We start from the raw sequence: 10,785 nt of genomic DNA on the forward strand, positions 1-10,785 counted from the left end.
ATATGTGTGTTCCTCAGAAGATGTTCTGCAGGACAACATCTCTGCTTACCCGAATAAGCCACTTGAAACACATTAAGATAAGTATCAACCTGCCATGCAGATCAGGAGAGTATTGCATCTTCACGGAGTGGGATAATTAATATAGGGATACTCTCCTCTCAGCTGACCAACAGCTTGTCTCCCACTTCTACTTCACGGGATCTCCGATCACATAGAGTGGGTTACCACTATGGACAACTCATGCGGTGGGTCTCAAACCCATCTCCATCGATGCATTTTCTATCACATTACGTGATACACCCTTTGTGAAGGGATCTGCCAAGTTTTTCGACATTTGGATATAATCCAACGTAATAACTCCGGAGTTCCTCAATTTTCTGACAGATTTTAGTCTCCTCTTCACATGCCTTGAGGACTTCATATTGTCCTTAGAACTGTTTATCTTGACAATCACAGTTTGATTATCACAGTTCATCAGGATATGGGGTATTGGTTTTTCAACCATAGGTAAGTCCATCAAGAGTTCACGAAGCCATTCTGCTTCAACAGTGGCAGTGTCTAATGCTGTGAGTTCTGCTTCCATAGTTGACCTCGTTAAGATGGTCTCCTTGCAAGACTTCCAGGAAACAGCGCCACCACCAAGTGTAAAAACATAACCACTTGTGGCCTTAATCTCATCAGCATCAGATATCCAGTTTGAGTCACTATAACCCTCTAGTACCATTGGATGCCCGGTGTAGTGAATCCCATAGCTCGCGGTGCCTTTCAAATAGCGCATAACTCTCTCAAGCGCATGCCAATGATCATCTCCCGGTTTTGACACAAACCGACTCAGCTTGCTCACAGCAAAAGAAATGCCAGGCCTCGTGGCACTCGCCAAATACATAAGCGAGCCAATAATCTGAGAATACCTCAGTTGATCTCTAGCAATCCGTCGATTCTTTCGAAGCAACACACTAGCATCATATGGAGTTGGAGAAGGCGTGCAGTCGCTATACCCAAAACGACTCAAGACCTTTTCCACATAATAAGACTGAAGCAGTGTGATCCCACCATTCTCATCTCTCAACAGCTTGATATTTAAGATAACATCAGCTACTCCTAGATCCTTCATCTCAAAACAGCGAGATAAGAAATCCTTAACCTCCTTGATTAAATCAAGTTTGGTTCCAAAGATCAATATGTCGTCGACATACAGACAAAGAATAACTCCTTCACCCCCACCATAGCGATAGTACACGCACTTGTCACCATCGTTTACTACAAAGCCGGCAGCAGTTAATGTTCTTTCGAACTTCTCATGCCACTCCTTAGAAGCTTGTTTAAGGCCATATAAAGACTTTAATAATTTGCACACCTTTCCTTCCTGACCAGGTACTACAAAACCATCTGGCTGATCCATGTAAATTTTCTCCTTCAACTCTCCATTGAGGAAAGCCGTCTTAACGTCCATTTGATGAACGAGAAGACCATGTGAGGCAGCCAGTGATAGTAGCACCCGAATTGTGGTCAGTCTAGCCACGGGTGAGTAAGTATCACAGAAGTCTTCACCTTCTTTCTGGGTATAACCCTTGGCCACAAGCCGTGCCTTGTACTTTTCAATCGTACCATCAGGTCTAAGCTTTTTCTTGAACACACACTTACATCCTACAGGTTTGCACCCATAAGGACGGTCAGTGATCTCCCAGGTACCGTTAGCTAAGATGGAATCCATCTCGCTACGTACAGCTTCCTTCCAGTAGTCAGCATCAGGAGATGCATAGGCTTCTGAAATAGTCCTGGGTGTGTCATCCACGAGGTACACAATGAAATCATCACCAAAAGACTTTGCAGTCCTCTGTCTCTTACTCCTCACAGGAGTTCCATTGTTACCCTCAACAGGATTCTCAATGTGTTCCATCGCAATGGTGGGTTCAGGAATTATAGTGAATTCCTCACTAGATGGAGTAGGTATCTCCTGATTTGATGAACTCGACATATCCTTCATAGGAAATATGTCCTCAAAGAAAGTTGCATCATTTGATTCCATAATCGTACCAACATGCATGTCGGATACCTCAGATTTTATTATCAAAAATCTATAGCCGATGCTATGAAAAGCATAGCCCAGAAGAACACAATCCACGGTTTTTGGTCCAAGCTTGCGCTTCTTGGGAATTGGTATATTGACTTTCGCCAAACAACCCCAAGTACGTAGGTAAGAGAGTTTCAACCTTTTCCTTTCTCATTCCTCAAATGGAGTCATGGTCTTATACTTTGTGGGAACTCGGTTTAGGACATGACACGCAGTCATTAGCGCCTCCCCCCACCATTCCTTGGATAGACCCGGAGTGTCTAACATGATGTTAACCATATCAGTTAGAGTTCGGTTCTTTCTTTCGGCTACCCCATTTGACTGGGGTGAGTAGGGAGGCGTCCTCTCATGGATTATACCATGTTCCGCACAAAACAGATCAAATTCATTGAAAAAATACTCTCCACCACGATCGGACCTAAGCCGTTTAATTTTTCGATCAAGTTGGTTCTCTGCCTCAGCTTTATAGTTTTTAAAGAAAGTCAAAGCCTCATCTTTTGATTTCAGAAGATACACATAATAATATCTAGTGGAGTCATCAATCAACGTCATGAAGTATCTCTTTCCACCTTTTGTCAACACGCCATTCATCTCACACAGATCAGAATGTATAAGCTCTAGTGGCGCCAAGTCTCTTGCCTCTGCAGTCTTATGAGACTTGCGAGGTTGCTTAGCTTGCACACATACTTGGCACTTGGAGTCTTTGACAGTAGAGATTTTCGGAATTAAATTCATATTGGCTAACCACGTCATGCAACCAAAATTAATATGACAGAGTCGTGAATGCCAAATATCGGACTCATTATTGTGGCAAATATTATTAATAACTTTAGTGCAAATATCTGACAAAGATAGGCGGAACAAGCCTCCGCACTCATAGCATTTTCCAACAAATTGTCCACACTTAGAAATTACAACTTTATTGGATTCGAAAACCAACTTAAAACCATCTCGACATAAACGGGAACCGCTAACGAGATTTTTATTGATGGACGACACATGATGAACGTTCTTCAGACGCACAGTCTTTCCCGAAGTAAACTTCAGATCGACCGTACCAACACCTCGAACGATGGCATGTGACCCGTTCCCCATCAGCACGGGTGAAGTCCCTGTTGCCTGGTAAGAAGAAAACATGGAGGCGTCAGCACAAACATGTACGTTGGCACCGGTGTCAATTAACCAATCAGGGGATTGAAATACTGAAAGGATGGTAGGAAAAATACCGTACCCTGATTCCTTCATATCAGTATCACCGATGACAACATTAGCGGACTTGCCGCTCTTCTCATGTTCGCGCTCCTCAAAGCGGTTAGGACACTTCGAAGCCCAGTGATTAGGATCACCGCAGACATGGCAAAGTCCCTTCCCCTTCTTATGAGAATTCTTCTTGAAGTTGGTAGAATGTGATGGCTTGTTCTTTGTATCAAACTTGCCTTTGCCCTGAGTTTTGTTCTTATTGTTTTTGAACTTGTTGGGCTGGGAGTTCTTTTTCTGTACCATGTGGGCACTAGAACCTCCCTCAGCAACTCGAGCACGTGTGTCCTTTGCTCTCGCCTTCTTTTCAACATCAAGAGTACCAATGAGATCCGCAACGGAAAACTCCTGTCTCTTGTGTTTCAGGGAAGTAGCAAAATTGTTTCATGAAGGTGGAAGCTTGGCAATGATGCCTCCGGCAACAAATTTGTTCGGCAACACACACTTGAAGTACTCAAGTTCTTTTGCGAGCGGCTGTATCTCATGAGCCTGCTGTACAACAGGGCGCTCATCAGTCATCTTGTAGTCATAGAATTGTTCCATGACGTACAACTCGCTGCCGACGTCCAAGGCACCAAACTTGGCCTCGAGCGCAGCCCACATGTCCTTGCCGTTGTCAAACGACATATATGAATCCACAATGGAGTCATCAAGAACACTCAGAAGAGCGCCTTTAAAGAGGGTATCGATCTTCTCAAAAGCTTCCAGCTGTGCTGGATTAAGACCGCCCTCAGACTTGCTCTTGGTGGCATCATAGCAGCCCATGGTCTGAAACCAGTAGACTGCTCTCGTGCGCCACCTCTTATATTGCGCCCCTTTAAAGGCAGGCGGCTTCAGATGCGCAGCAAAACCACTCGGAGTAAATATAATCAGGTTTTTGGATTGTTGGAAATATGAGCAAATTACTATGAGATTTAATCCGAATAAACAGAAAATAAATCATGACCACAGCAGCAGAGATTAAACTAATCATGCGAACTAGCATAGCAGATGAACATATCACATCTAGGGCACATACTAGAAACATGAATTCTACCACGATCTCGAACAGGAAGGATAGAATCACATACGGTGCAGCGGGTGCAGCACCGCCGGCGTTGACGTTGTCGCCCATGTCGTCGAGGATGAGGTTGCCGAGGTCGGGGAAGAAGTCGTCGTTCACGAAGTCGTCGCTGCCAGCAGTCGCGTGAGTGCGCTCCCCAAAAACCTGATCGCCCCTCTCCCGTACAGGATCACGAGAGGCGGGGTTCCGGAGGCCTGCTGTCCCTTCTCGCAGTGCATGCCGGAAGGAGGGATGGAGAATACTTGCTTGGCGGCGCAATGATCTGGAACGGTGGTGAGAAACCATACGAAGCGGCGGCGGCTAGGGTAGACGTCTGCCTGACTATATAGTGCAGGCCGGGTAGGTCATGGGAGTAAACCCCACGTCCGAGTCGTCACGATCCAAAAGAATCGGAAACGGTTCACTAATTAATGCGTCCGTTAATTATTAATTAATGACTCATTAATTTTCCCATGCAGCAAAAATATAGACAACGTGCATAGCTCTGTCCTTGGCTCGGCTCAATCCCGCAACCCATCATGACGAGGCGTGGCGTGGCGAGGCGAGCGAGGAGGAGGAGCGCGCGTGTAGGTCTCCTCTTCTCATGCTCATACAAATGGTAGAAGAGCTCACCTTATAAAGAGGTGCAACTCTCTCTCAACTTCCGGGGTGGGACTAAAATTTAGCCTCACTCACTCCACTCACATGTGTGCATGAACGGGCCAAGAGAATTTCAGAATTTTAGTTGGGCTTTGGGCCAAAGGCCTACTAGCAAAATACCCGTTGCACCGTATGTGATTCTATCCTTCCTGTTCGAGATCGTGGTAGAATTCATGTTTCTAGTATGTGCCCTAGATGTGATATGTTCATCTGTTATGCTAGTTCGCATGATTAGTTTAATCTCTGCTGCTGTGGTCATGATTTATTTTCTGTTTATTCGGATTAAATCTTGTAGTAATTTGCTCATATTTCCAACAGTTACTAGTTACTAGCATACTTGATGCCTAGCCGTGGCATGGTTCAACCATTGATGCCATAGTGCATCTGACTGTCACATCGTCTGAAAGAATCTTTTGAAAGTTTAAATTCTTGAGGAACTATTTGAGGTGAACAATGACTTATTATAGAATTCAAACGGTTTGGCAACAATATGCATCGAGAAGAAGTTATTGGAAGAGACTGACTTGGACCCCATCATAAGTGACTTTGCGTCAAAAATGATAGAATTGTTTAAGGTAATGTGTATAATTATTTCGTATGCATACTATTTTGTGTTTATAGGTAATTTTCATATATAAGTATATTTATTAGTATTACTAGTTGAATGCCCGTGCGTTGCAACGGGATGATAAAAAGACATATAAACACACATTAGACAGTTGTTCTAAATCAGAAATATGTGTCCAACTTGATTGCACATGATTTTCATTCCTAAGTGACAACAACTCCGCCACTTGTTTTACCTTGTAGCGAAGACGGGGCAAACATTCGATGGCTTAATGTGGTTCAACCCATGAAAACATCACACTACTAATAAATGCTCCCTCTGTCCCATAATATAAGACATTTTGCAAACTGACATAATTTGTAAAAACGTCCTATATTGTGGGACGGAGGGAGTAGATTACTGTTGAAATCACATGTGATTCTTTACATAGATTTGAAGATGTATAGAGAATGGGCCCGTGAAAACATCACAGAAGTAATAAATAGATTATATTGGAAACACATGTGATGCTTTACATAGATTTGAGGTTGTATAGTGAATGGGCCCGTGAAAACATCGCACAAGTAATAAAGTAGGTTTTTAGTTGTATGAGAAATCGATAATATAACCAATTTGAAAAAGAGGGTATCATAAATTTGAACCATTTATAGAAGAGCAGCTAGCGTTATTATTTATTACAAATATCGGGACACAGAAGCATGAATCTTAATTGTCTCAATTATATTTTGTGCTTGGAGTCTCAGTATCATAATTGAAGTTCCGAATCAAGTTAAATGAAAAAATAGCTTATGAATAACATTAAGTCCATAACTTCTAGAATTCATTGTCAGTGCTATGGGAATGATTCTAGAAAAGTTCAGTAAATATGACTTAAACATAATAAATGAAGCGTACAAACATGCCAATGATTTCTTTGATATCAAATAAGGCACAAATAATGTTGCCCTAGAACATAAGTACATTCCATCTAAACGTGTGTGTTGACATACATGATACATGTCAAATGCTCCCTCAGTCCACAGAAGAACTGCTTTGTTTCTTGCTCTGGCTCAGCTCATGCGACCAGTCTTGAACTTTGCTGTACAAGTCAGACCAGAGCCTGAGCACTCATAAAACCAGAGCCTTTTTTAGCTCCTTGGCGTAGTATATCTTCACATTGTCATAAAGTGGCATGTGTAAACATAACATGAAGCATCAGGAGGATATTATGATAGTTCACAAGAATATAAGTTAAATGAGATGAGCAGGTTTACCTATGTCCAGCACAACTTGGCTTCTGAAAATTTTCTCCCACCAAAACACCAGAAAGCAAGTCACTGCTAGAGTATGGAATTTGCTTCTTAGAAGCATTAGATGTGTGTTCAGAAGCTCATGCAAAGAAGAGATCAATAAGAACCTGGGGAAAAGAATAGCCTGAGGAAAAGAAGAGCCATCAAATGAATTATACAAGTATCTCACTGGAATTGTTTCTTTTTCTGGCCACAGAAAACAACTCACTCTTGAATGTCCTACACGAAATGAAACTATTTACAAATATAACTTCAAGAAGCTAAGCTGCTAAGATGTACTGTAAGAGAATAAATGACATAACAGGCGTCCCTCATAGCTCAAACACATACGTAATTCAGAGATTTTCTTCTTCCTCTGAGACAGCAGGAAAGAAAGAAATACACTATGTATTCTTCATGGAATAAAAAATGTCGAAAGCGACTAAGCTCGTTTCAGTTAGTGGGCATATGAAGAATATCTTTCGGTAAGAAATATGTGTTTACAAAATCAATTGTAAAAGAAAGTCATTATACAGAAAAATAACATTCCCTTGATAACTCCAGAAATTCAAAAGTTTATCAGGCAATTGAGATCAGTCATACAGAATCAAATGAACTGATGGTTAAGGAAAACACAAAAATGGAAGGTGCAAGAAACAAATCAAATGGTTTCATGAGAAAACCTTGGATATATTGCAACACATGGAAAAAAATTAGGAGATTAAGTTCTAAAAACAATTCTAGCCATAGGATAATTGGGTAGATTCAGCGAAAAGGAGAAAAAGAAACCAAGATACTAAACACATCCACTGCGAAGTATTGAAGTCTACAGGAAGAGCCAAGAACATATAAATGGTACTGGATGGTTGCATGAGAATCTGAGCATGTGTATCCCTGGTTTTAGAAAGCAAAAGTGTGCTACTCAATGCTACTCTTGTTCACTGTACATCAACCTAAACTAAACACTTTGACTTGAAAAGGACTTGAAACATGTCTACTTCATTTCCGAATTAGTTAGTCTTTAGTTTAGATTAGTGAGGTATCACAGAAATATTGTCTTGTGTCAGCATAAGTTCCATTGCACAGTAATTAAGTGATGTTGGCTATGTGTTTGTATTTCATCTTAAGACTGAAAGTACAGTTGTGTGTCGCTTCAACAGACATGCTGAAGAGGAAGATTGTAGTTACCAGTGCTGCCTTGTAGTACTTATAGATGTCCTCCATGTAGTTGACAACATCTGGTTCATTGTGGCCATCGAGCTTGTCGATATCATCCACGTAGGTATCTTGCCAATAACACGCAGTCAGACTTCAAATTTGTAATAATGGTGTCCTCCCATATCGCTGGTTTACAAGGGGAAAATACAACAGTCTCGCTTCCATTTCCTAACAAAAAGAGTTGGCCAGATAAAATTTCATAAATAGTATCCTTAAAAAATAGATAACTAATTTTAATTCCACCGGAAATAATCCTTGTAGAATGCATACAAGCCATAATCCAGCCTATCATTTTATAATAATGTGTTCAGCAACTTTAGTTGTGCTATTACTGACACATGTTTCAATTGGTGAATAAGAAACTTAATGAGACACCTGTTGTTTGAGGATGAAAGTGTTATTTCACTCCATGGAACAATTGCTTCAATTCTTTCAAAATGGAAGCATACATCAAAAGGCTTCAGAACACGAGAGGTCAACATACTCTAAATCAGTCCGTACAATTTAAAATCTACATTCAGTGTCTACCACCATGAAATTGCAGCTAGAAGCCAGCAAGTACGCTACAATGACTGAGAACTTGAACGATTGAGAGATAATGAAGAAAATTGTAAAGAACTAACCTCCAGTTGGAAGGGCACGAAGATGCCAGCTCCTTCTCTGCTATATCTTCCTTAATATCTATTCGAGTGACCATGTATGTTCCAAAGTTGAAGATAAAAGAAATTTAAAAATATGCAAATTGGCACACATATCCCTTCCACTGAACATATGCAACCCATATCTGTAAAAAAATAGAAATTTAGTACATGTTCATAAAGAATAAGTAACAACACATGGTGGTCTCAATATCCAGTGTCTCATGTTGGATACATTTTTAAATATGTGCAGTTTCACATCCGAGCAGAAGAAAATTAATTGACAGAGATGTGATAGCTCTAAATAGCTAAAATGGCTCACAAAATCTTACAAAACAAAAAGTATGAGATTTTCTTGACAGACTACTATGTATAGTTCTCCTGTGATACAATCCTGGACCACACAAATTCCTTGTATTAAACCTAAAAGGTAAATGCTCTAAATAGGATTGTAGGAGAAAAGAAGAATAAGTAGATCCGGGATGCAGTGGTGTGAATGCACAATGTATGTGGGATATAGAGCTCTTTGCTATATAGATAAAAACTCTAATGGTAAACCTCGTGAATCCTGATTCACTCAAGGTACACAAGTTGTAGGGCTAATAATGGGCTCGTCTAAAAGGGACATTTCACTATTTGTGTCCCCTTTTTTCATCCAAATGGTAAATTACAATGTTTTATGCAAATAATTTACAGAAGGATTTAAGAACACACAAGTTAATTTCATTCTTGGAGAGGTGCAGACTGCAATAAAAGGAGCTGGCGTTTGTATGGCGTTAGTTTGCTGGTATAACCAGCTGGAGTTAATCATCAGTTTTACAGTAAAATTTTGGGCATAATAAGTGTTATCTCCAATAGATTGAAGATGATAGACATCAGAATCCTTACCGGACCGCGCTTTGCAATTCGAAACGAAAACCTCCACCCCGAGGATCTTGCAGACCCTTATTCAAGCCTGACACAACGCAGGTGCTAACCTGAGCCGATGCGTCCGTGCAACAAGTGGACCAGCAGAAGCATGAAGGCCCCTAACGGACGAAGACCTGCAGGAGGTGGTGCGTGGGGGGATCCGGCGGCGTGGCTTTCGCCCGGAGCCGATGTGGCGGTGGGATGCGACCGCTCTCCCCTGAGCTGAGCGCGGCAACGTCCACTGGAGGCGTTGAAGGCTGCGGTCGGCAGCGCCGCTTGGGTGCACCGAGAACTGCTCATGTTTGCAGAGAACAACGACCCAATATGCGATCGTGTCGGTGCCAAGGGATTATGAGGGAGGTGGTGGGAGAGGAGGAAGTCGCCTAAAGGGAAGAGGGCGAGCGGGTGTGGCCGAGGTCCATTACCACCTCCACCAGCGCGGGGAGATCCGGGTGGTCCTTCGCCCACCACCAGAGATCCCCGAGGAGAAGCTCCAGTGGCCTGCACAGCTCCTCCTTGAACCCCTCCGGCCCGGCGGACTTGCATTGCGCGGTGCGCACGGGAGCGTGGCCCCGGCGGCCGCAGCGGAGGGAGAGGTGGCGAGCGGTGGCTGGGCCACACGTCACGGAGGAGAAGCGGCGGGTGTAGGGAGAGGAGAGGGCGGGATGGGGTGAGGGAGAATCGGAGGTGGAGGTGGGGCGGCGGCGGCGGCAAGCGCGTGCCGGTGGAGGGAAAGAGTTCAGGATGGGGAGGAGCGAACAGTTGTGTGGAGAGTGAAGTCGTGCGTTGGGTTCGTGGGTTCCAACCGGCTCGTATTTTCTTTACAGTTTGACTAATTCACATCTACATATTTTTTAAAGATGTCACATCTAAGCTCACACAAATATATAATACAGCAACAAGAAATAAAAAAAACTAGGACAAAAAATAGACCACAAACAGAGTGGATATGAGCTTAGATGTGACATAACTATGTCACATCTAGATGTGTACTAGACAGACCCTTTTCTTTAAGGGGAGGTGGAATCGTACGAGCGATTTTTTTATGCGGGATTGAGGTCGAACCATCACGTCGTTCGATTCTCTTTTAATAGTAAAGATTTGTTGTTTATACTAAGAGCCCCGAGTTTTAGTTTCGCCCCAGGCCCTTA

At 42.5% G+C, this 10,785-nt stretch overlaps 1 long non-coding RNA gene across 4 annotated transcripts; it reads right to left on the reverse strand.

The window, feature by feature from the left end:
• Positions 1-6,450: 6,450 nt before the first annotated feature.
• Positions 6,451-10,413, reverse strand: LOC125536890. Of its 4 annotated transcripts, none has more exons than XR_007295294.1 (5): positions 9,703-10,413; positions 8,711-8,871; positions 8,058-8,255; positions 6,855-7,014; positions 6,451-6,750 (listed from the first exon to the last, which is right to left on the reverse strand). It is a non-coding gene; the product is annotated as an uncharacterized LOC125536890 (long non-coding RNA). The 4 variants fall into 4 exon arrangements; XR_007295293.1 differs by having other exon boundaries at positions 6,855-6,997; positions 9,614-10,413; XR_007295291.1 differs by having other exon boundaries at positions 9,614-10,413.
• Between the last annotated feature and the right edge of the window lie 372 nt (positions 10,414-10,785).

Source organism: Triticum urartu, chromosome 2, assembly GCF_003073215.2.
Source record: "Triticum urartu cultivar G1812 chromosome 2, Tu2.1, whole genome shotgun sequence".
NCBI lineage: Eukaryota > Viridiplantae > Streptophyta > Magnoliopsida > Poales > Poaceae > Triticum > Triticum urartu.